We start from the raw sequence: 25,979 nt of genomic DNA on the forward strand, positions 1-25,979 counted from the left end.
GTTTAAGAATATGTTCATAATATCTACCGATTTGAATAACACATTCTTAAAATACAGAAGTTAAAGTGTAGTGTCGAGTAATTCCACATGCAAGTTGTGGTACATTAAGCTGCATGCTTAGCACTTTATAACTGAAGACCTACAAACGTTTTAAAAGAAAAATATTCTTATATCGTAGTTAATAATGAAGTAGAGATAAAGATAATATTTTAACAGGGGTGTCAGTGTTTTACAAGGAAGCAGAATATACTTTATTGTCAGACAGTTCAGGACAGTAAAGGGCTCTAATCTGTTCTGAGTAACATTATCACCTACTGTAATTTCTAAAGAAAACTCTTAGAAGCTAAAAAGAAGAAACAAAAACGAAAAACAAAAGTATTGCGATGAAAATGGTGAATATTTTCCTATTGTTTAGAGTGTAATGAGCAAAGATTTGAGCTGGCAAAAACTTACAAGCTGAAAGTTCACAAACCGCCAGTTACACCATCGTGAAATGAGCAATTGTTTTCATGAGAAAATGATTGAAGCAGTGGAATTACAGTACGTCTTCAAAGTCCCCAGTGTAATTACATTGGACGTTTGCGTATTTAGTCTTTTTAAAATTGTTGTTAAGATTTCATATACAGTGGAGAGCCTATGTAAAATATGGTAAGTGTGAGTGGTCATAGACTGACCTAATTAGCGCCTAATAGTAGTGGTAACGAAACTCAGTACGATCAGCGATGAAGTAGTTTCAAGAACAACAGTGGAATTCCAACACTGATCTGCTGTTATTAAAATTAATCTCATTTATTTTGCACATAGGCGTACGAAGAGGGAGAACTGGGAAACAGCCCCCCAACTTACAATACATACATCCAATAGGGCCAACATAACGCCCTCACAGCTGAAAGGGCGAAGATGTTTGGTGGGCGGGGATTCAAACCAATGACCGGCAGATTGCGAATCGATCTCCCCCACCACCTAACTATGCCAAACCTACGTAATAAATACAAATATATAAATGAAAAGTATAAATATAATTTGAGACAAGTTCAGTTCTGTATGCAATCTAATGGAGGTATAGTAACGCAGTCCATCTATGTAAATTTATACAAGACTCTCAATGGCACAGCGGAAGTCTGCGGATTGACACCTGCGGATTATCTTAAGAATAGTTTCGATAATCGTGGTGGGCAGAGCACAGATAGCCCACTGTGTGGCTTTGTGCTTAATTCCAAACAATCAATCAAATTACACATTTTACACATCAAGGTAGACCATCTGCATATAGAGTCTATGTAATAAAAAATTATACAGTTGATAAGATTAAAATAGCAGAAGGTTGTTTTACTTAGAAAGCGAACATGGAATGTAATTGTGATGAAAACTTCTCAGTACTGATGACTGCAGAATTAGTGCTATGTAAGATATATTACATTCATTTTAAGATTTTCATTTTTGTTACTGTAAACTTGATAACATATTATTACGTCTTGTGGTTCACTCTAAAACTATATGCGTGCATTGTTGTGCCATTTTTGTCTCTGCCTACGTGCTTTCTGCTTCGTTAAATGTCATGACAGCATAACAAATTCCGTTTCTCATGGCGGTCTAGTTACGTGTCGCAAGCGCGTGAATTTGAATGTGGAAGTATTTATATCGTATACACAAAAAATAAACCCAACATGTATTATAGATGATCAGTTTTTCAGAACATGAGGTATGCATAAGATATAAAAAAATTAACAATTACAGCCAAGTTTAACGCTTGAAGAAATAGAACTCAAGACATGATTATTTCCGAATAACAGAACAGTTGGGTACGTTGCCTAGTAAAATGATTAGTTTGGTAACCACTAATTTCAGCTACAGCAGAGCATAAAAACACACATTCACACAACCTGAGGCCCGGCATGGCCAGGTGATTAAGGCACTCGACTCGTAATCTGAGGGTCGCGGGTTTGAATCCCTGTCACACCAAACATGCTCACCCTTTCAGCCGTGGGGACGTTATAATGTGACGGTCAATCCCATTTTTCGTTGGTAAAAGAGTAACCCAAGAGTTGGCGGTGGGTGGTGATGAATAGCTGCCTTTCCTTTAGTCTTACACTGCTAAATTAGAAAAGGCAAGCGCAGATAGCCCTCGAGTAGCTTTGCGCGAAATTCAAAACAAAAAAAAACAAATAAAAGAGAAATCGTGTATCTTTGTTCTTTCCAAATTTCTAACTTGAAGTTATCTGATTTTATTTAATCTACCTCGTGAATAATATTTATTTTAAAAAATGAGAAAGAGAAGCCTACAATACCAAATATGATAAGCTTAATGTAGACCTAATATATGGTTCAACGAAGAAACTTATAACTGTAGTTTGTTTGTGTGTGTTTCCTTATAGCAAAGTCATATCAGGCTATCTGCTGAGTACACCAAGGGAAACCGAACCCCTGAATTTATTGCATATGTCGTATCAAATCCTTTAATTTTTGTCACAAATTTTAGCCTCTTTGGTTTCTAGCACTTCGCCAGCTTCCAGCACTTAAACTTTTTAAATAGTTGGGTTACTGATAAAGCAGATACCCAGATGTGGCTTTGCTATATGAAAACACGCGCACACTCTTTTCAAACGGCCTCATTTCAGTTCACTGCTTGTTGTGATGAGTGTATAAATTGTTTATACGTATTCAGTTTGTTGGTAAATGAACAGGTAGTTTGTGACCATGGTTTACTTCCGTGTTTTTTAGCATTAACTAAGACTTTCACAGGAAACAAGTTTTTCTGTTGTTGTTTTTTAAACCAAATGGGCCTTTCTGATGGACTCAACTCGATTCGGTTCATCTGTCTCATTGCGAGAAAAAAAAGTGAAGGAACCCAATGAAAAGCGTAAAAGAGTGCCTAAAGTTTTTGTTTTGTTGTTCTTATGATATTTCTTCATTCGGATGGTGCGAGTTTGAAAACTAGTGCCTAGACTTTCTCTGCCTTTGACTGAGTCTTTAGAGAAAAGAAAGACGCTGGTCACAGATTGTAAACAAACACGATATTTTTTTACAAAGTTTAACACTTCAAGAAGCGCTTGTGGTTGACTGTGAAGAAATAGAGGGAGAGTTTTATTTATATCTCCAACGTATCTGCCCTTATTTCTAAAGTAAAAATTGTGCTAATCGAATTCTCAACCTTAGGAAATAAGAAAAATAACAATATAAGTGTGAAAAGCCGAAAGTTTAAAACACCTTAAATTAATAATAATTTAAAAGTTCCGAATCATTTTACTTGCTATTTAAAGCTGGTTTCTTGTGTTTAGAAGAGTTCTCTACTCTAATCAATTTCTCGTTCTATGCGGATGTAATAATCTTGAACATGCTTCAGACACCAACACATTGTAATCAGCACATTGAACAATACGTGAATTGCATTTAGACCTGGCCAAGCGTGTTAAGGCGTGCGACTCGTAATCTGAGGATCGCGGGTTCGTATCCCCGTTGCGCCAATCATGCTCACCCTTTCATCCGTGGGAGCGTTATAATGTTACGGTAAATCCCACTATTCGTTGGTGAAAGAGTAGCCCAAGAGTTGGCAGTGGGTAGTGATGACTAGCTGCCTTCCCTCTACTCTTACACCGCTAAATTAGGAACGGCTAGCACAGATAGCCCTCGAGTAGCTTTGTGCGAAATTCAAAAACAAACAAGCATTTAGACGTCTTGTTGCAATTTTTATACGTTCCCTCAGTTGTTGTTTTTTTATTATGAAACCGGTCGATAAAAGCGTCTTCATACATTGAGCAACGGAATTCATAATCACATAAGATAGTTGAAAAACACAAACATCATCCTTAACTGATAAACAAAATAAAAACAAACAATGTTGACTGTTTAAATATTCGACAAATGTCTGTTCTTAGGCTTTGAACACCACAAATATGTCATCAACATAAACTTTATAGACGAATGTTTTAACTGAGGACACTCGTTAAGCCATATTTAAACTGTTAAAAATAACAACACACAAACACATTAACTATGATAGAAGCTAAAAACACCCATGTAACCCATGTTTGTCTATTTAATTTATCTTTAACTGATTTTGAGCAAATTATAATTACAAGCATAAATCAATGTGTACAGTACTGTCTAAAAGCATCAGGACAAAGACAAAAATTAGAGTTCAGGCTACTTTCGGAGAATAATGGATGGTAAATCACAGTTGAAACGTCAAAATGTTATCTTGATTTCATTGGTGTTCTGCTCATTTCCTTTTTTGTACGTGTGTGTCTTGTGTGTTTGTGTTATTTAGTATGCTATTTATGTATGTTTTAGTATTCTTGTGCTTTTGGCATTATTTGTATTTTGCTGTGCATTGTTTGTTTGTTCAATTTCGCGCAAAGATACTCGAGGGCTATCTGCGCTAGACGTCCTTAATTTTGCAGTGTAAGACTAGAGGGAAGACAGCTAGTCATCACCACCCACCGCCAACTCTTGGGCTACTCTTTTACCAACGAACAGTGAGATTGACCGTAACTTTTTAACGCCCCCACGGCTGAAATGGCGAGAATGTTTGGTGCGACCGGGATTTGAATTCACGACCCTCAGATTACGAGTCGAACGTCTTAACCCACCTGGCCATGCCAGGCCTCAGTGCATTGCTATTAGTAGTTACAGCAGTATGGTTTGATGGTCTCTCAAGGACAGTCTGATATTTCTGTGTTCTCCCCCATACCTTACACAGCATGAAAGAGCTTTACATGCAGTTTCCACATCTCCATATTCGTGATACCAGAGAATGATCTGATATTAAGCTCTGAATGTCTTGTATTTCACGCACATGTATGGTAAGTAAATTTGTAAGTTTCTGTGTTCTGTTTGAAAATATGCATTCAACCTTTATGTAGTATATTTCTTTTTCTGTAAGTTTTGATTTTATGTCTTCGATTATAATACTAGAATGTAAATATTTTATAACATAACATTTAGTCATACCGCTGTACCAATGTGAAGCTAATTCTGAAATCACTTATAACTTGTTTTCACTATCATTAACAAATTATATTATTTTTGTAATTTCACATTATCCACTTCTTGTATAGAGAGTGTAGCAACTTATACTATGAGCTTAATACGAAGTTTAGGTAATTGGCACTTGGCCTGTTTCTACTAGTTAGGCATACTCTTTTGTTATAATTCTGTTCGTTAATATCTCTGGTTTGTTCTTGTTTTTCAATAGAGGTTTGATTGTTTTTTCGTTTAGTTCCTCCTTATCAGTTACCTTTAAGTTTTATTATCACTTTTCTTTGTTAGTTTTATTGTTAGCGTTTCTTGTTAATTTTGCTCTGACTTTCTTGTTTATTGTTTAAGAATATGTTCATAATATCTACCGATTTGAATAACACATTCTTAAAATACAGAAGATAAAGTGTAGTGTCGAGTAATTCCACATGCAAGTTGTGGTACATTAAGCTGCATGCTTAGCACTTTATAACTGAAGACCTACAAACGTTTTAAAAGAAATATATTCTTATATCGTAGTTAATAATGAAGTAGAGATAAAGATAATATTTTAACAGGGGTGTCAGTGTTTTACAAGGAAGCAGAATATACTTTATTATCAGACAGTTCAGGACAGTAAAGGGCTCTAATCTGTTCTGAGTAACATTATCACCTACTGTAATTTCTAAAGAGAACTCTTAGAAGCTAAAAAGAAGAAACAAAAACGAAAAACAAAAGTATTGCGATGAAAATGGTGAATATTTTCCTATTGTTTAGAGTGTAATGAGCAAAGATTTGAGCTGGCAAAAACTTACAAGCTGAAAGTTCACAAACCGCCAGTTACACCATCGTGAAATGAGCAATTGTTTTCATGAGAAAAATGATTGAAGCAGTGGAATTACAGTACGTCTTCAAAGTCCCCAGTGTAATTACATTGGACGTTTGCGTATTTAGTCTTTTTAAAATTGTTATTAAGATTTCATATACAGTGGAGAGCCTATGTAAAATATGGTAAGTGTGAGTGGTCATAGACTGACCTAATTAGCGTCTAATAGTAGTGGTAACGAAACTCAGTACGATCAGCGATGAAGTAGTTTCAAGAACTACAGTGGAATTCCAACACTGTTCTGCTGTTATTAAAATTAATCTAATTTATTTTGCACATAGGCGTACGAAGAGGGAGAACTGGGAAACACCCCCCCCCCCAACTTACAATACATACATCCAATAGGGCCAACATAACGCCCTCACAGCTGAAAGGGCGAAGATGTTTGGTGGGCGGGGATCAAACCAATGTCCGGCAGATTGCGAATCGATCTCCCTCACCACCTAACTATGCCAAACCTACGTAATAAATACAAATATATAAATGAAAAGTATAAATATAATTTGAGACAAGTTCAGTTCTGTATGCAATCTAATGGAGGTATAGTAACGCAGTCCATCTATGTAAATTTATACAAGACTCTCAATGGCACAGCGGAAGTCTGCGGATTGACACCTGCGGATTATCTTAAGAATAGTTTCGATAATCGTGGTGGGCAGAGCACAGATAGCCCACTGTGTGGCTTTGTGCTTAATTCCAAACAATCAATCAAATTACACATTTTACACATCAAGGTAGACCATCTGCATATAGAGTCTATGTAATAGAAAATTATACAGTTGATAAGATTAAAATAGCAGAAGGTTGTTTTACTTAGAAAGCGAACATGGAATGTAATTGTGATGAAAACTTCTCAGTACTGATGACTGTAGAATTAGTGCTATGTGAGATATATTACATTCATTTTAAGATTTTCATTTTTGTTACTATAAACTTGATAACATATTATTACGTCTTGTGGTTCACTCTAAAACTATATGCGTGCATTGTTGTGCCATTTTTGTCTCTGCCTACGTGCTTTCTGCTTCGTTACATGTCATGATAGCATAACAAATTCCGTTTCTCATGGCGGTCTAGTTACGTGTCGCAAGCGCGTGATTTTGAATGTGGAAGTATTTATATCGTATACACAAAAAATAAACCCAATATGTATTACAGATGATCAGTTTTTTCAGAACATGAGGTATGCATAAGATATAAAAAAATTAACAATTACAGCCAAGTTTAACGCTTGAAGGAATAGAACTCAAGACATGATTATTTTCCAATAACAGAACAGTTGGGTACGTTGCCTAGTAAAATGATTAGTTTGGTAACCACTAATTTCAGCTACAGCAGAGCATAAAAACACACATTCACACAACCTGAGGCCCGGCATGGCTAGGTGATTAAGGCACTCGACTCGTAATCTGAGGGTCGCGGGTTTGAATCCCCGTCGCGCCAAACATGCTCGCTCTTTCAGCCGTGGGGGCGTCATAATGTACGGTCAATCCCACTATTCGTTGGTGAAAGAGTAACCCAAGAGTTGGCGGTGGGTGGTTATGATTAGCTGCCTTTCCTTTAGTCTTATACTGCTAAATTAAGGACGGCTAGCACAGATAGCCCTCGAGCTTTGCTCGAATTTCAAAAGCAAACAAAAAAACAAATTTAGTTCATTGTTCAATAAAATGCAGTTTTCTTGTTACGAGTTTAACAGCGTACTGCTGTTATGACAACATCAGTTGTTAGAAAGTGTTGTCCACTGAGTCTGACGTAGAGAGGACTATAAAAAAATAAGGTAAATGAAAAATATGAAAGCACTAAAAGGTAGGTCAAGAAGCAGACTAGAAATGAATGAACTTTTCATCCATATTTCTTAAAATGATTAGTTCCTAGACAATCATTATGTTACCTGGAATGGTTACTTTTCAGGAAAAAAGATCTTCTATTATAATGTTTGGAGCATTGTTGCACCAGCATGCTTCGTCAGTGCTGCAGTGTGGTATGTTCTGTTCAGTCTTTTCACATTTCTTTGTGAATTACAGCGCATTGTTCACAGCCAGTATCATTTGCTGTTATACAAAATACGAGTACAACAATATTAATAACACAAATCCAAACACTGAAGATAATTAAATTAGTATAAGAATACTAAATATAAATATCGTACTATAATTAAAAATAAAGATAAAATAAGATTGAAACTAAAAATCAGTACTTAAGAGCACGATAAAATATCAGTCAATGTATTTGTGATGTAGCAAAATAAATATAACAACGTACATAAAACTGTTAATCAAATGAAATATTTCTGGTTCAAGACTTTTAGGAGTGATAACAAAGCAAATCAAAGAATGTTTCTTACTCGAAAAGTCGTCCTATTGTAATGTGGAATGATAATTTGTAGGGTTTGGTGAATTCCTTTACTGAAGTAAAATACTTTAGATATTTTACAAGGAACTATATCGTCACCATTAATTATTCAGTGACAATGAATTAATTATGACATTTTCCCTCGTCAATTAAATATGTAATTTCAGTGTAGAAAGACAAAAGACTTATAGGCCTAATTCTAAACAGTAATGATGAGCTTGGCATTCGACAAAACTAACTTCATGCGGATAAATAGCAAATCGACTGGTATTGTTGCTGTTTCTTAAACACAGAGCTCCATAATGAGCTGTCTACGTTCTCTTCATTTTGAGGATCGACTTTAGGATTTTCCGTAAACCTACTTTAACAGACCAGGGTACCAATATAATAGATTAGTTCTCTTCGTTATTCACTATTCCTTGCTCTTCTTCACCGAAATTACATATTTAGTGCCTTTTGAAAAAAAAAAAGTGTAGTTTGTCATTAAATGATGGCATAATAATCTACACTTTCGAAACCGTTTGTAATTAATTTTTTTATATATGTGTGTTTTTTCGTATAGCAAAGCCACAAAGGGCTATCTGCTCAGCCCACCGAGGTTTTATATATGTAAAACAAAAACATATTTTCGGCCATGAGGACTGTACTAATTGTATATTTTTACAATGGGTTACAAGTAAGTAGTTAGTTCCACAACATTTTGACCATGAACACTAAAAAACATGTCATCACAGGTACATTTCACATGGTGAATGACATGTATCCATATTCTCTAAAGCCTCAAATTTTTACTTCATAATAAATGATATTTAGAAGGTCTGATCACGGGATTGCATAAGTAATTCTATCATTACAGAGCTCTTGAACATAACAATGTTGTAACAACTTTAGGGGGCCTCATACCTCCGCCACGTAACATTAATCACATCCGGCCATTGACAAATACAAAAATATGTCCGTCATCAAACACGGCCAATTTTTTTTTTTTTTGGGAAACCATAATTTCAAGAAAGTCACATTTACATAAAATATGACAAAAATTGTCCTGGTTCTCGAAGATCTTTGTGCATCATATCTATACTGTATTGTTAAGTCAGACTACAGTATTACTTTATGTCATAATTTTGAATAGTGAGAAACTTTACTAAATATATCGATTTAACGTACTTCTAATTTGTTCTACCTTGATCATAAAACCAAATACATTTGCATCACAACTGGATTATGACTCACACCCTTTAAGAAAAACAATAATGAAGTATAAATAAGAAAGGAAGTATCATGTTGAATGAGCAATGGACTTCTTTTATCACCAAAACTTGGTAGATAAAATACAGGCTTAATTTGTTTTCCACACTAACTTCCTACTGACATTTAATTTTCTCAGTACAAATGATATTTTTTTATAACTTTCCACTTTTGGTATATATGATTAGAATAAGTTTAACAGTCAAACTTTGTAATTCTATTTTTCTCTTTTACATTATTGTTACAGTGTTGAGTTGTATATTCCTCAGTGAGTGGATTTCTGTATTTATTTTATCCTTTGTTACTGATTTAAAAACATTTCATGATAAAGGAAAGTAAGTAACAGGTACAATCTATATGGTAGTATTTACCAAAACTTTAGGTATGCATTTCAATATGGAAAAATAAACCTTATTGTTCAAATGAGTATTGCCTTGGACTTTGATATGTTAGTCTGAGTCAAACAGATGTTATCAACTTGCAGACATATCTTTATAACTTATTTGAATTTTTTGTGTATAACAGACTTGTATGTTTTACTGAAAGCTTGGTATGTTTCTTGTAGATACTTCTGATAGGTTTGGAATTTTAGTAAATATTCCTTTTTCAATATGGGGTCAGTCAAATGGACCAATTCCATACACTTGAGTTAATTGTGTTTGTTTACAAATCATGGAAACTTTTGTGTATGAGAAGACAGATAAGTTTTTTTGTTTAGAATTTACATTAGCAGTGGTAAAATACTCTAGTGGTTCAAATGTAAATCAAATCCTTAAGTACTGAATATTATTATGAAATGTATTATATTCAAGCAATACAAATAAATAAAAGAATTTTTAATTTATATAGAAACAAAATATACATAAATTAATTACAACCAAGAATATTGTTAGCAAAAATATAGTTACCTATCTTGACCTTCTTCTTAACATACTGTAAATTGTTGTTCTTTTTTACATACAAGTCTCTTTTTCTATATATTTTGGAGTTAAAACAATAGGTATTTCATTTTCATATTTATGATTGGCCTACCAGCTTTATTTCTTGATTTTAACTTGCACTCAATGTTTTATTATTAAATGGTGTGTAACAATACTAGTATTGTTTTTATATAAGTAGGGTGGAATAGAACTTTTTCAACTAGTGAGTTGCTGACGTATTATTTATATTTCCTGAATAAAATTGAAATAAGTGCCAGGTTTGTCTCATTTTTATTGAAAATCAAATTTCCATATTTTGATAGTCATAATTTTTTTTTCAGTAAATTGTGAAAATTGTAGAAGATGAACCTCAGAGCAAATTGGGAAAAGTTTCAATTAGTGTTCAAGAAGCAGCTGTCTTGTTGGTTATCACTGCAACTCATTGTACATAGATGTTTTTGTATCCTTTCAAGTGATAACTATACGCTGGGTCTGACTGAGATAGCCTTAACTATGCAAGGATGTAATGACATGAGTAAATTTCAATTCTCCAGCTGAATAGTTCCTGTTGAATTTTCCTAATGTAAGATCAGTTTCAAAATTATCTGTACCATTTCAATGTACTTATAAGTTTGAATTATATAAAATATTTAATTGCAATAAATATACTGAAGTTTCAGCTGTTCAAGTTATCAGAACAATAATATGTTAACTTCACTTAACTAGTGATTACAGTCCTTTTGTAGTTTAAGCAGTTTGAATTTGTTTCTGTACATTTAATTTAAAGTGAAGTAACTGCGAAAATAATTACATTTTAATGGATTATACATAGGAATAATTCATGAAATTTAACAGACCCATAACTTAGTTGTTAGAACAAGTATAAACTATCTGGTCTGTTCTGTTGGGCTATAAAGCTCTCTCATGATCCGCAGAGACCCCAGTATACTAGAAATTCTTCCATTATCTCTAGATATATTTATATCCTATTTGAAGAGGGTATTATACTCATTAAGAAATATTGCTTAGACACCTACCCATGATTCTTGAGCACATGCCCCACATTTAGCCTTTCTAACTTGGGAGGGTCATATAAATCAATAAGAGGACTAGAAATGCAAAATTCACTGCCAGATTTAGGTTCAAAACCCCTTAAAAATCTATTCCTATTTAACCTTGTGGTACATTTTACCTCCTCTTAGTGATGGAGGGTGGGGACTATGCTATATAGAAAAGCACCTGACTCGAGTCATCCTGAATTTCAGTCAAACATTTTGTCTTGCTGTCTTCAGAACTGTAGGAGAAGTTTGTGGACAAATGAACAAGTTCACAAACACATATTATAAATTAATATAGGATACATTTCTACAAATGTGTCTGGGGATTATTTTACATAGCTTTAGAATGACAAAACTTCTTGAAATTGTTTTAATTCTGTAGTTGAGAGACCATTAAAGGGGTTTTGTGCACTTGTGTTTTCTTTTCCCTCAGTATTTTATATTCTGCAAATGTTGTTATTTCAGACTTGTGTGAGCTTCAAAAAGAAGAAAATGACTTGTTTTAGATTATCAAAGATTTATGCAAGACTAACTTCAAAGTCAAGTAAAATTGCTCAGTGTATTTCAGAGCTAGATAGAAAAGTATTCAGTTACAGAAACGTATATTTTAAATTCAGCACAAGATATCTTACTGTGATTATTTGTCTTTTGGTAAAGAATTTTACTTTGTATAAATAAGATATTGTTTTTTTTCTATTATCAAGTTAGTAATTCCGTAGAAAATCATTTTGAATCTATAGTTACTGCAGCCATACATAACTTACCCTTTGTCCAATTGCAACTTAGGATACAAGGTTCATAAATTCCTGAAAAGAATGGCAAAGATTGCTACAAAAATTTCTGAAGAGTTTTTGTTTTTGCTTTGGATATTAATATCAAGTAATTGTTTTTTTCTTTGTAATTTTCACTACTTGAGATCTTTGTTTCAAGATGTTAGGTAAGTTTGGCCATCAGGTATAGTTTTTTGAATAGTCAGACCCAAAGTCAGATATCAGAATTTATTTGTGTCATAAAATATTACTATTTTCTGAAATAACTGACCTTTAAAAAGACCTTTAAATCTTTATTGTTATGTGTATAGTTCTACTCTTGTTCAATTTTTTTCTGTGCATGTCATGAGGTTTTAATGCATTACATTTTAAATTTAATTTAATTACTTTCTCGTTATAGTATATGAATAACTTTATCATAGAAACATAGATAATAATCCAAATCTTAATATAATAGCACATGAGGTTTAAGTTCTTTATAAGGCAGTACTAAAAGAGATCATGAACTTCCTCTAGTATGAGAATTGTGACATTTTTTCTCTATACATCCCTTTTCTCTAAATTATATACCACCCTTCCAAGAAGTAATAAATTTTAAATAAATTGCTTGTCATAATGCTATCATTGTTCAGACACAGAATAATTTTATAGCCTTCAATTTTATTTAGTTGCAGTGCTACAAAAGAGAAAATCATACCCCACCTTCACACTGATAGATTGTTTTATGTTTATGAAAATATTTATGAAATATTTTTACTAAACTTTATTTGTGAAAACAGTGTTTCTTTACTAGTCTGAGTGCAAAATATTTCATGTTATGATTAAGAAAACTATTCTTCATTCCAAAAGTCTCAAATGTTATACATGTTATCTCTAAAACCTCTTAAATACATTCAAACATTTCTTATTAGTAAGACTTTATATTTTATGTTATTTTTCATACTATAATTATGTGAGATTTGTCACTTGACCAACCTTGTAACCATTATAAAAGATTAGGAAATAAGTATAAATTATGCTTTTTTTTCAAGTCAGAATGACTAAATATTATAGCATGACAATGCAAATGTTTAGTGTATGTAGCTTAAGCCTCATAATGCTATATATTTTTATGTATATATATATGTGTGTGTGTATATATTATTTTTCATTATACTGACCTTCAAATCATGCTTAGCTAACATTACATGACTTGCACTGATGGGGTGCATGTGCACTCATGGTTTGAATGCAGTAATATGAAACTGATCTATTGTCTTCCCTGTCTTGGCTGCATTTTAGTAGACTAGTATTTTGTAATATACAGTCACATTTTAGTTATTATATGTGTATATAGACTATTACTATTTAGAAATAAATTATTGAACTTCTTTTCTTAAAATATAGAACAATAAATTTAGAAGCAAAGCAAAGAATTATCTCTTCTTGCTATGACCTTTGAACTTGGTTGCTACTGGATGTAGGTTGCTGATCCTTTTGAATTTTTTAACATGGAGGATATCAAAAATGATTCTTCTGTTTTATATATACAGTTGAATGACCAGAAATCATAAATAACTATACTGATATTATAAAAGTTATTAAGCTTAGTGACTAAGATGTACTAAGAATGTGGTAGCCTTTTCACAGATTAAAATGGCTGATAGAATCTCTAAGGAGACATTCTAAGCTGATGATTGGTTATTCACATGTGATATATAATAGTAAGAGTACATGAGGGAACATTTCAAAAATGAAAATAATGGGGCCACCATGTTTAATTCAATACTCAAGCCATATCTCAGCCAAATAAAAAGGTACAAAGTTCTTATCTTATATTCTAGCTTGTTAATACTAGTAATTTGAGTTCCTAATTCATACAATACTATAGACTTATTATTTTGATATAACAAACATCTTATTTTAAACACTGCTGCATTCATCATACCACATTATTTCCTAAAATCTGTATTTAGGTGTGCTATTTTAATTTTACTTTTAAATTAAGAAATTAACTCGTATATAACATTAAATTTTAAATTATAATTTACAGTTTGATTCCAAACTTATTTACGTAAATTCACAAGAAAATAGTTTAATAAAAGTTTGAATGCAAGTCAACAAATGCGATGACATGACCTTTGACCCATGATCCATCATGAAAGGGTTAATTTCACCAAGTCCATGGCAAGAGAGTCAATGGTTGAAATTCCATGATGTACAAAATCTATATTAGTGACCATATCCAATATTCGTCACTCATTTTATGCTTTCACTTGCATGATACTAATTAAATAAACTTCAACTACATTCATTTTTAAAGACAAAAATGTTATGTTGTATTTAGAGATGACTAATTATTACTTTATTATGAGAATTGATAGTGGTACTATCTGCAAGTGTTAGTACAAGTGAGTCCTACTGCCATGTGTATTAGGGGTAAAAATAAATAATTTTTTTCACACTGCATGTGGTGTTTGAATTTATGATGTCATAGAACTAATTCTGATACACTACTTACCTCCTTTCAGAAAATAAGCTATGTTTATTCAGTGCTGCCCTATAAGTGTGAGCTTTTTTCTTTTGGCATTCCACAAACCTTTCTTTTTCTGATATTGGAAGTGGAAGAATCCAACATCTATTTCTCATGCATCTATGGATCAATAATAGCATAGTGTGCACATGTTATGCATGTGGCTCCCTCTATCAAACTATCACTCCTCAACTGACAGCATTTTATTTAAGATGTTCGTTTATGTGTCTACTTTTCTAGTGCAACATATTTTTTATTTCATGAAGTGGTTACTTTTTGATGTTATTTCATTGATTCCATCAATTCATATATTAATATTTATCAGTTTATTCTCATAGCTGTGTTTCTGCATTTGCATTTCCTGAAGTTTTCTCGTGCAATGAATTTCTAAGTTCACATGAATCATACCAGCAACATACATTTTTTTCCTTAGGCCTCAGGAGTGGGAAACCCAACAATGGATCTTTCTGCTTTTATGTGTGGAGAGATTGAATATTACATGTGTAAAACTTAGTTCAGAGACATCCCAACAGAAAATTTCTTGGTTTTTATCCATTGGAAGGTTAAACATTACATGGGTCATTCTTTATCTCCAAACATTTCCCATGCTCATCCTGAGTTGGCTGAAGCTGTATGGCATGACAATAACTTTTACCTTTTTTTTTGCAACATCCAGAGTTTGCCATTCCTTCCCATTCACAGCCTGATGAATAACCTAAGCCTAATTTGGCCTGTATATATCTTATGATGTTTTATGCCTTTCCCTTATTTCTTGTTCATCTTCCTCTAATATTTAAGCACATGTTAATCAATTTGTCTTGCAATTAAGTGAGGTCAGCATGCTATACCCCTGAGAACTTCTGATTAGTTTGCCCTTTCCTAATATCAGGTAGACTATTACTTTTTAGATTAACAGTTGTTAAGTTTCTTTTTACATATTTGTAGGGCACTTTATATCAAATATTCATCATACTGTTGTACTACATTCTCACTTAAGTCTCACTCTAACCAACCTTTTACAGTTACCTTCTTCCATATATTCTGTGGGAATTTCTTCAGATACCTTTACCCTTCTTTCTTCCACTTTAGTCTGGCATTACATCTGTAGTTTCTTTTTTGTTAGGGCCTTTTAGATCAGTAAGCAGGTTTGGCTCAGGTCAGTTTCCCTTTCAACATGCCTTGGACCTTTACATCTGGCACCTTTTCTAAGATATTACATATTTGGTACAGTTCCTGAAACTATAGAGCCTTGGGTGACATTGGACTACCAACACTTCACCCTTATTGTGCCGTGAGTGAATAACTCAGTATTGTTTTCTTTTAAAATAAGGTTTCATGGTCACCCATTGTGATGTTTCCTGTAATGATGTTCCTCTGGACTTTCCACCATATTGTGACCCTCCTTCCTCAAGTGGAGTATTACTGCTTAGTTACTGCTTTCTAGCTCCATGCTGCTGATGTGGTTGAAGGTAAAGGTGCCCTCCTGAATGGGTTACATGAAAGAATAGCTATAATCATTCAGTTAAGAATATGGTAGTGGTGTTCTGCTGGTGCAGATGAGATATGACCTCTAGAGGAGTTGAGCTGTGAACTTGTTAGGTGATGTGGCCTCCTAGTATCATTTACATAATATTGAAGTCAAGCTCCCACTTTACTTAATCATATGACCTCCTGATACCATTTACACATCCATTAAAGTTGAGCCATAACAGTATTGGATGACATGCCCCACTGATAGCATTTACACAACTATAGGATTTGAGCCATCACCTTGTTGGTTGATATGACCTCCTGATAACATATACATTAACATTGAAGTCGAGCCATCAAAATTGCAGTCCACTTCTGCTGTTGGGAGCTATCATCCTACCCATATGTGGATGTTAGTATTCCTCAAGGAGGTTTTTGTATTAGAGTGAACCAGATTTCCTCTCTTATTCTCTCAGTTAGTCCATCTTTAGTGTGGGTCACGGCAGTGATACATGGGATGTCTATGGTTCTATCTATGACTGTCTCTCATTCTCTTCTTATGGAGATGTTATTGCCTTTTGATTACGAACTGTAAGGGCAAATTACTAAGTACAATTAAATGGTCAGAAATTATAAAGAAAAATAATTAAATACAATGAAATGGTTGACAGATGCAATTAAAAATTATTGAAAACAATGATATGGTTAAAATTACTGTGAGGAAAAAGAATGGAGTACAATGAAATATTTAGTCACTGAAAGGAGAAGTAATTATGTAGGTTTATGACCACTTAACTTTTTTCTGTACAATAGGTTTAACCACCTATTTATGTTTTCAAGACTTTTGCTACTTTTCTTAAGAGAATAATGTTGATACTGTGGAATCAGATTAACAAAGTAGACTAGTAAAGTGTGTCTTTAACTCTTTTAACCTGTACTTTTTTTGCTCATTTTGACATAATTATTTCCATGATTTTCCATTAGTTATCACCATATCTTATAAAATTTTAGTTTTTGTAATTTTGGGGGTAATAGCATGGTTTATATTAGTTTTCAGACAAAGAGACATAAATGTTAATGGATGCTGTCACTGCCTGATGGGTAAATTGGGATTTTTAGGTGGATTCTTGTGGCACCCACTTGGGTTTAAAGAGTTAAGAATTTGAATTGCTCAGTACTAAGAAACCTCATCTGTACCCAGAGAGAGGGAGAGTTATGATGTTTGTAATAACTGTTGAAGTTATGATGACCAACTTAATATGTGCAGAATTAAAGAGTTCCTTGCAACAGTTTGATAGAGATATTTTGCAGCAACTCAGAGTAAGACATCTCATTGAATTTTAGTTTTTTACTTGTGTGTTATTTAATGAATGCAAGTATGTCTAAGGAGAACCGTGGTGCCTTATTTCCTAGTTTTCAGTTACATTATCATTTTGTCTAAATTATTGAATATTTAGTCATTTTTATCAAAAGTGTAAGAGTTATTTCTTGAGTCACAGTGCTATAACATGCATGTACTTTCCTGCAAAAACTTTTGGACCATACTCCAGTTTTGCTTTAATTAATCTATTTTCATCCCACTTTGTTGGCTTTTTTTATGAATGTGTATGTGACATGTGCTATTAAAAGGGAGTCAACTTTCTGCAGTTAAAAAGGGTAGCATGTTAATTCATATATCGACCAAAATACTTAAATGTACAAACTTTAGAAAGTTCATAAGGCAGTGATAAAGTTTCATATCTGTATCCCACTGTTGTTACTTATTTCTCAAATGAAGAAGATACTAAAATTAAACAAATTACCCTGTTTTTACCAATTTTAAACAAGATTAAAAAATATAAATAAGTTGGTTCAGTGGCAGTTGGGGGATAGCCAACTTGAAGAATGGACAAGTTGTCAAAATACAACTAGCCAAAAAATCAATTTGTCAACAGTTTTGTCATGAGATGGATTTGTTATTATAATTACATTTACTTAGGGGATTGCACGCATGTTTACATGTAACTGTATCAGGTTTACAATGTATATGAGTAATTTGATGCATTTTAAATAGGTAGATACAAAATAAAATGATTAGATACAGAAGAAACACTTTATTATGCCAATGGAACAAAATTATACTTCATGTTCCTGAGACAGAGTAGAATCTAAGCATTGCCCAATGCTCATTTTTTCAAGCTTTATTATAATGGAGTATGAGAGCTCTTACCAGTTCCTAAGTGTTGTATCATGAAGGCCTGTCCTCCTGCAATGAATCACACCATTTATTTGAGGGGAGAGGGGTGGCATTATGCATGTTTTGATGGCATGTGGAACTTTCTAGTACTGACCTGATGTACAGTTTAAGATTGCATCTGCTTTTAATTGTTGCACTGTGCTATATTTTTTTCTATATTTCTATTTTTTTTCTCTATCTTGATGTCTTTCCTACTTTGGAACTGATGATCAATCCCAGATGCCACCAGATTTTAATTGAAGCATTCCACCATGTCATGTATATATCAAACATCTATAATTGCAGTTTGCCTCTCAGACTGAGATGTTTCTCCTAACTATTGCTGGATCTGAGGTTGGAAATGGTACAGCTAAGTAAGTTCTCGTGTGCTGTCTTGTTTCCTTCCTCTTACTCTAGAGTGAATGATGAATGCCAGTAGCTAACAGGTTTTGGATTGGAGATGCACCTCACCTTTGTGGTTCCTTTTCCTACCATTGGCTGGATGTCAGTTCCTGGCAGATCTTGTGTTGTTTGTAGCTGGATACTGCATATTTTCTCACTTGTTTACAACCAGTTATCTTCCTTGTACTGCAGACTTAAAGTGCTATGCTTGTTCCTATCAGGTTTATGCCATCTTGCCTGAGCTTTCCACCTTCATGCAATCTGCTGGGTGCCAGTTTTAAATAAACCTGGTGTTGGTTGGGTTGGATATCATGCAAGTGATGATGGATTCTCATGTGGAAGCTCAACTTCTTTACCAATTTCCATTTCAAGGAGAAAAGGTAGGCATTCCTCTACCTACTGCAAATCTGATGTAGCATTCCAGATACTGTCTGGTGTTGCTTGAGATTGAACTACCACTATGGTTTGTTGCATCCTAGTCACTCAACACCCAGGAGTCCCATTAATTGATTATACATGTTCTGGGATTCCTTCATGTTTCAAACTTTTAAGTTCACAGTAATGTCATTAAAGAGTGAAGAGTATACCTGAATCAGGTGTGGTGTGATCTCCCATTGAGGTGCATTGTTTTTGCTTTTCATTTCATGCCTTCTGGTCTTTTTGATCACTTTCTTTAGGGGCATCCTGTTTCTGTATTAGACTTTCACCAGTTCAGTGTGGGATTTTAGCTATTTTGTGGCAGGAGGTAAGATATCATATGGGAAGCTATGATTTCCTACCCTGCCTCCCCACTTCCAATGATATATGGTGTAGGTCTTCTGATCGATCTTGAAGTGATTAATGAGTGCAGGTTCAGAGAGCTGCTGCATGATCATGTGCATTGAGTATGCATAAGCAGGAGATGCAGGGCTAGTGATATGTCTTGAAAATTTTGAGCCAGTAGAGAGCAGTACTAGTCAGGGAAAACTAGTTTGTGTAAGGAGGTGTTTATCAGAAATACATTTTCAGTGTAGGAAAATACTAACATAAATTTTCACTTTAACAAGATAAAATACATTATGAAAATAACTGAAGAGATGAATATCCATAATCCTGTTAGCTTGGTACAACAAAAATTAATCACAACAAACATTTATACATTTTGCTTCCAGTATATTAAAATCTGGGTCTTGCTTGGCTTTATTTATATGTATATTGTAATCTCTTTTACACAGCATGGTCTCATGATCTTTCTGAAGACCATGTTGTGAGTGATACTTTTCACATAAACCATTGAGGTTGCTCATAAATGATGCTGATTATGTCACTACAACTTAATAGACTAACATAGAGAAATTCAATCTTTTAAGAATTTAATATAAGCTCTTGTGCACATATTATTTTGTGTATTGATATATGTACTCTTATGTATTTTGTATTTAAATTTATTGCCTTTACAACTAATCTGGAGCTTATTTTCATATGATGTGTACTCTTTGTGAGAAACTATCTAGTACATATTTTTCACTTAGTTACTTCAGCAGTAGTGTTATCATGCATTGTGTTTTGATGACTAGAAACGTAGCAGTTCAAATATATATAACAAGGAACTTGTTACAAATCATTAGAAAAAGAGAGAATTTTTTTCATTTTGTTTATCTTGACATTACTCAAATTTTTTTGTAATTATGTCAAAAGATCCAGTAGTATGTAGTAAACAACCATAATTAGTTGCATATATAATATTATAGAAGTGTAGTTTCTTTATAGATTTGCAGAATATGCTAAACTTTATAACTAGGAAGATTGTTTTTCATCGAGACTTTTTAAATTTTACTTATACTTTATTTTAATCAAGTTCTGAAGCTTCAAAGGTTAGTTTATAGGGTAGGTTGAATTATTTTCTCCACAACTAATTTTCATAGATACTGTTAGGGTGCAAACAGACTACATAACGTTTAAATTACAATCATAGAAGGATTGAAGTTGTATATTAAACATTTACACTGTACATGGTTGTTGTTGATGATGTTCTATATTTAATTATATTGACTGAATACATACTTCAGTTTATTACATTTTCATTCAGATTGTTGTAGCATGAAGTGCAATGTTATGTACTTACAGTATTTCTATATTACCATTAACTTGTTTATGCTAGTTATAAGACAAAAATTACATCCCTCTTATGTTGATCAAATCAGAAACTTGTAAAAGATGCAATGTGTTTATGCAGTTTTAACAGTTCTTACAGTCGCCAACTTTATGCTGGAACATTTGGTATAGAAGGACTCCATGATATGCACTGGAGACTGCTGCTGCCCTCTTTGGCCCCTGCTAGTACAGCGTTATGTCTTCGTATTTACAACGCAAAATCAGGAGTATGATTCCCCTCGGTAGGCTCAGCAGAGAGCCCGACGTGGCTTTGCTATAAGAAAACACACGCTGCTGCCCTCGCTTAGATACAGGTTGAAGATTGTTAGCCTGAGGATTGAAAAGGAACATGTAAGTGATCTGGCAATGAGGGATTTTGTAACAATTATCACGGAATATGCAAATTTATTGTTTATATTTTATGTTAAAAGAAGGCTTTGAGTTGTGAGAGCAATATAAAAATGTATATATTTATAAATAAGTACTTGAAACTAATTTTATTATTATTAATTTTTATAATTTTTGTTCTCTAAGAGTTACATTAAAAAAAATTGCGATCTCTGATCTATGCTAATGTGAACTTACCTCAGAGTTTTAAGTTTGGCTGGAAAACTCAGCATTAAATTAACTGATATTGGATGATACAATAGAATATTGAACATTGTGCTAGAAGTTATTAGAAATTTAAAGACACTGAAAATCACTACATTAATTGTTAAGTAATTTATACAATGTTAATATTTCTCTGTTATTATTTTGCATACTTAGTGTTTATTCTTTTAGAAATATGCTGTAGAAAATTTCAGTTAAATAAAATGTCTTGCAGGGTTTAATATGACTGTAAAGTTTATTATAGGTATGTTTGTTATGCCACATATGTAATAGGTTTAAGAAGTTAAAAAATTAAATTAGACATTTAGAATTGTAATACAGTTCATAAAAACAAAGTAACAGTCATGATAGCATTATCAGTTGACCAAAGTTACAAAATGAAATTGAAATAGGAAATCTCTCAAGATGGATTCTTCTATGTGGTTTGGAGACTTCTAGTGAAGGTTATTTATTTTTAGTTTACCTCCTTTGGGATCTGAACACCAGCCCATGTGTGTGCAGAGTATGGAGACCTGTGAAGAGGGGAAAGAATCCTGGTTGATGAATAGTATCTGGAGCACTGCAACACACCACTTTGGCCTTGAATTCTTTTAGATGTGTGGCTCTTCTAGAGTCAGTTGCCTAGTCCTTTTGGTCTAGAGTCAACTGAGTACCAGAGTTGGGGATTCTGAGCAGGTGTTGTAGACATTGTCTGATGCTGGTGTTTGGGTACAGTGCTCATGAATCCCTGGCATTGTTATAGTGTCCTTATTGGTATTGTAATATGTCCCATCATGAGACTCCAGGGTTGATAGTGTCAGAGGGCACAGAATATTTTTCCTTATTTGGTAAGTGACTACTTACAGAAACCTCTGTTCTACAGTCACCATCAAAGTCAATTCCTGTACCTATGTTTCTAAGTTTACCTTCCTATACTGTCAAATCCTTAGGGCAAATGCCACATGTTTTTGTCGAGAACAGATTAGAAGGATTTGCTGTCCCTCTCAAGTCAGACAAGAAGTTAAGTTCTGGAGACATCTTGATTGAAACATTTATGCCACACCTTAGCAAACTCCTTGTGAAGTCAAAATTCTTATTGAGGTTATACCCCATGCTATTTTGAACTCTTCATGAGGAGTTATTGTTGAGAGAGCTATTAAAAAACATTTTAGAGTTGGAGATACTCACTGGTTTCTCTAGCAAAGGAATTTCTCCTTTACAACACATTTCCACTTTTGAGAACAGAATTATGTAACTGACCAGTGTTCTAATTTTGATATTTACATCACCACATCATCATGCTTCTATCATGAGAGGATATTTCTACTACTAGAAAATATAGTCACATGTTCCTAACCTTCTCAGATGTTTCCAGTGTCAAAAGTGTTAACATACAAAGTTATAATCTTGTCATAATTCTTTGTTGTGTGCCTGCTGTGGTTGCAAAGACTATGATACATACAGTTGTCAACTTGATCCTCACTGCATAATGGTGTTTCTTATCCCTCTTTTCCATTCTTGCCTTATGTAGGTGAAAGAGGTACAACATTTTTGTATTGTAAACAACATTACTTAACCAGATGCAGAACAATTATTCATTCACACGCTTTGTCACTTGAATCTGCTTCTACTGACAGAGATATGCATAAATAACTCCAGGTTACAAGGAGGTCAAGAGACCTCCTACTACAAAAAAGCAATGTGGTTGAAAGCAGAAGAGTTCTTCACCCAATACTCCTCCATCTAATTAAAAATGGATAATTTCATACAGTGAAATTTTCAAGGTTTTTGTTCTAATTTGGATGAAATTAAAGCTTTGAGTGATTCCTGTCACCCTAAGTCTCTTTCTTTACAGGAAGCATTCCTAAAACCTGCTGATACTGTCACCTTTTGGCAGCTTTCTTTATGTTGAAATAACATGTTGTGTGATGGATAAGTTTGTAGAGGGATGGCATTGCTGGTTGACCAGCAAGAACCCCCCTTGTAGGTGCCAGTATACACTTGGAGGCTGTAGCTATCAATATCTTCTTGTGTTGTACCATCACTGGCCATTCTCTCTATTTATATCATGGAGGAACTTAAAACCAGTCAACTTTGATGCTGTTATAGAACTGTGGCTACCTTTCTTTTTTGTCTTGGGAGATTTGACACAGTCTTCTTTGGGGTGGTGTTGATATTGATGGTAGGAGTTGTTCCATTTAGCATAAACTCTTAGATCATAACTTGTCTCTTAATCAGTGGTGGTTCTTTTATCTGTTTTCATGCATCTAGTCAGTCTTTTACTACTAATGATCTATCTGTCTGTTCCTTTTCATTTTTTCTGTTTCTTTTTTTTTCTTGGAAGGTTTACAGTGACACTGGACAGTGATAATATTCCTGTCATTTTGAGAGAGACTGGGTGTGGTCAGTGTCATCCCACCTGAGTGCCACTATATAAAATGGCCCAGAACTGGTCCTGCTGTTTTTAATCTTCCAGCTATTAATGATCAGATGGAGACAACAGCTAATTGTATCATTTTAGCAGCTGTTTGTTATACACTCAGAACCTCAACTTGTTTTCCAGGGTGGTTTCCTGCCTGCTAGCAGACATGAAAGACTCTGAAACAGGCCTGGAATATCTTTTGTGGGTATTCCACTCTTTCTAATTGCATTGAAGTTTAGTGGGTCCATGCTCATGCTTTGCAGGCCCAAAGCCAAAAGGAATCTTGGATTGAGGGCTGTATCTTGAGTGTCATGCTTTTCAATGTGAAAATCAGTGCTATTACAATCAGTTGTAACTGTTATTAGATGATGGTGCTGTCAGCTTGTCTCTCTGAGGCTAATTACTATCCTGACCTGTGACTTTTCTTTGTGCCATTTGAAGAAGGTGGATACTCTTTATAAGAGTGTTCAAAACATCAGATAATTGGAAAAACATTACACTAGTAAACAAAATCATCATTCATTAATGTTCAGATTTTTTTAAACGTAAAGAACAAAAACATTTAAGTTATGTAGCTAACAATGGATTTCAAGTAATATTAACACCTTTTGTGTTTAATCAAATGAGAGTTGAAAAAGAACCTATATATATATCATTGTAAAAGAAATAATGGTGTGTGTTACTACTTATTGACAAGTTAATATTCTTATGTTAGTTTCTCTTGAACTATGTTGAGTCTAACATGTTTCTGACAATTCAACAGGAACTGATATAGAAATACATTACATTTAATCCTGTTAACAGGTGGTTAACGTCTATTGATGTGTTAAACAATTTTTACCAAGTTTAAATATTTTTCCATGTTGCACAATCTTAAGAAGATAAACAGCCACTACCAAGTTAAGCATCAGTTTTTTTTTAATAAATATAAGTCATACTAAACATCAGTTCTTGTTTAACAAACTTTACACATACAATTGGTACTACTTCTGAACAACAGTTCCTGTTGAACAAAAATGACACATGCTAATCAGCTGTTATCAAACTTGAATAGCAGTTATTATTGTACAAACTTTATGTATATTAAACAGCTGTTTCTATAAAACAATTTTGGGACTTGTTAATGAACAGTGTGTAATCACCTGTTAAATTTGTATTGGCTTAGCCGAGTTTAAATTAATTATTACAGATACCATTCTCAGATACTTTTACACAGTCAAGATACATGTACTCAGGGAATATAATATGGCTATAATTGCTTGGTATAAAAAAATTATGTTTTCTTAAAGTTTTAACATTGTGAATATGGATTAATAAAATAAGTATAAGATTGAGTCATCATGAGTACCTCACCATAATTGTCTTACATCTAATGTAAAATATACGTACTTTGTCACGTGACAAAATTAAAACCATGTAACTTGTATAATAAAGTTACAAGAAAGAGGCTACATCAATACTGTGAGATAATAAATTATGTTTTTATACTTGGTTACGGTTTTGTTAGCATTCATTTATTATTCCTTCTATTGTCTAGCTTATTTCTGAATTTTTAATTGCATTAAAATAATATATCACCTTCTAAATGATCATGATTAATTTGAGTACACATGCATGTAATATGAAACTGGCATCAGTTTTCCCTGGTGGTGATGTACAGATGTCATAAATGTTGCACGTTATGAAAATTACAGTCACATGGTTTGTAATCTTGTGATCTAACAAGTTAATGAAAATCTTACATTGATCTTTCACAAGTTAGTTCACAAGATATTGATGACGAATATTATTACTGATTATTACTAATTGTTGTTAGTGATTTTGTGATTAAGTTTGTTGCTTTTTATTCCTGATTCATTTATTCATTGAAATATTTATTATTCTGAATTTATATATTGTATTGTTCATTAACATTAATTTCAAGTCCTAGCCTCACACATATTCATTTACTGTGTGGTAAGTTATCAACTTTGTATTTCAGTAATTTAAAAGTCACCCTTTGGATTTCTGTGATTGTCAAAGTAGTGGCAAATTATTCCATACC

At 33.4% G+C, this 25,979-nt stretch overlaps 1 long non-coding RNA gene across 3 annotated transcripts in view; it reads left to right on the plus strand.

The window, feature by feature from the left end:
• The first annotated feature begins 3,897 nt into the window (after positions 1-3,897).
• Positions 3,898-25,979, plus strand: part of LOC143244940 (uncharacterized) — a 40,028-nt gene continuing 17,946 nt past the window's right edge. Inside the window, exons 1-4 of one of the 3 annotated variants that reach the window (XR_013025396.1) lie at positions 3,898-4,802; positions 10,704-10,945; positions 21,005-21,273; positions 21,993-25,938. This is a non-coding gene — a long non-coding RNA (uncharacterized LOC143244940). Of the gene's footprint in view, positions 4,803-10,703; positions 10,946-21,004; positions 25,939-25,979 lie in introns of those variants that run through there. The other 2 variants (XR_013025397.1, XR_013025395.1) reach the window with 2 other exon arrangements.

Source organism: Tachypleus tridentatus, chromosome 2 (genome assembly GCF_004210375.1).
Source record: "Tachypleus tridentatus isolate NWPU-2018 chromosome 2, ASM421037v1, whole genome shotgun sequence".
NCBI classification, from domain to species: domain Eukaryota; kingdom Metazoa; phylum Arthropoda; class Merostomata; order Xiphosura; family Limulidae; genus Tachypleus; species Tachypleus tridentatus.